This window comes from Echinops telfairi, unplaced genomic scaffold (assembly GCF_000313985.2).
Source record: "Echinops telfairi isolate 266 unplaced genomic scaffold, ASM31398v2 ScPeMD7_110;HRSCAF=392, whole genome shotgun sequence".
NCBI classification, from domain to species: domain Eukaryota; kingdom Metazoa; phylum Chordata; class Mammalia; order Afrosoricida; family Tenrecidae; genus Echinops; species Echinops telfairi.
The window spans coordinates 3,691-5,334 of NW_022104008.1; positions in this window are offsets into that span (position 1 = coordinate 3,691).

Genomic DNA, 1,644 nt, shown 5'->3' on the forward strand with positions numbered 1-1,644 from the left:
AGCTTATTTGGGGAATTTATAGAAACTCTCTCCTTGTGGCCAGCACTCACTGACCTCTGCTTGGATGAGGAGAAGGGCTGTGTGCAAGCAGCAGAGGGATGAACTGTGCAGGGAAAGGAAGCTGGGTCTCTCCCGGGGTTGGCCTGCCATCACTTACTGCTTCCAGTCAACGTGAGGTACAAGGCAAGGACTCAGGACTGAGCGGAGTGTGGAGTTTGAGGGGTGGCATGAAAATAAACCCTTGAATCATGCATGCTGTGAGTTTCTGTGTAGCCATTGCAATGGGTATCAGAACCCAACAAAGTAAAACAGTGGACATCCATTTGGACAATGCCATAGGTGTCCAGTACAAGTAGGTAGTGGTGTTTTTCCATGAACACATGGATGTCACCATCTAAAACTTTATAGTGAGTACTTTTGTTTCAGGCTTTGTTGACTACCGAAACAAATCCAGAGACACTCATCTACGTATAAGGGAGAGTTTTATATCAAAGATCTTAATTGTATATGAAGACAACATCCCAGCCCAGTCTAGATCAAGTCCACAAGTCCAACGTCAGCCCATAAGTCCATCAATTGTTCTCCAGACGCACATAGCCACTCACAACGATGCTGAACACAGGAAAATCACAGGGCAGTGGGCGAGAGTCTTGTGGATCCAATGGCAGTAGAAGCATCTCCAAGGCTTTGGCTGCAGCAGTCTGTGGTTTGTCAACAGGAATGTGAGCCAGAGCGAGAGTGTGTGCAGCCTCCAGGGAGGAAGAGTGGGAGCTTCCAGAGTCCTCATGAGAAGGCCACGCCCATAAGGAGGCATCAGGCTGTGACCTGATTGACAAGCTAGACCGCACCCCTTCCTTCTTCACATCCTCAAATTGACATGAGATTATGTAACTACCACAACTATACACACACACACATCCGTGCAGATGCAAAACCACCGATTCAGAAGAGAACTTGACAAGGGCAGGCGTGATGAGACAAGGGGGGACGCAGGCGGCGGGAAGGGTCTGGCTGGAGGGTCCCACACAGACAGGTCCTGAGAAGCTGGGTCTTCCAGGCTAGGCTCCCACCCATTCTGCATCCAAGGCAAGGAGGTGATGTCAGGCAGGGCTCACAATTTGCAGGAACTGGACAGTAGCTGTACCTGGAAGAGCAACTGGAGCCCTGTGTGGGGAGGAGAATGGGAGGCAGGGAGAGGGGGTGAGTTCAGTGGGGGGCAGAAGAGCTGAGGGCACAGGAATGACTGGGCAGGGTCAAGATTCACAGGAGAGGAGCATCCGACTGAGCTGAAGACCAAGCATGGTCAAAGCTGGTGGATTATTAGATCTTGGGGACGGAAGGCAGGACAGAGTTCGAACGACACCATGGAGTCCGCTGGGTCATCGGTGAGTTGGAACCCAGCAGGAACTTTGGGTTGTGGGGGAAAATGAGCAGCTCCCCCTTGGTCGTGGTGAGTGGAGGAATCCCGGCGGCCTTCCCCAGGGAAGTGTCAAGTGGGACATCGGTAAGTGAGAAGTGTCACTCACCTGAGAGACTACCCCACGGATGTGGGTGCATCTTGTGTGTCTGTGCCCTCCATGCCCACCGGAAGCCTTGCCACGCTGTTCCTGCAGTATTTCACTCTGTATCAACAGACCAGAGAAC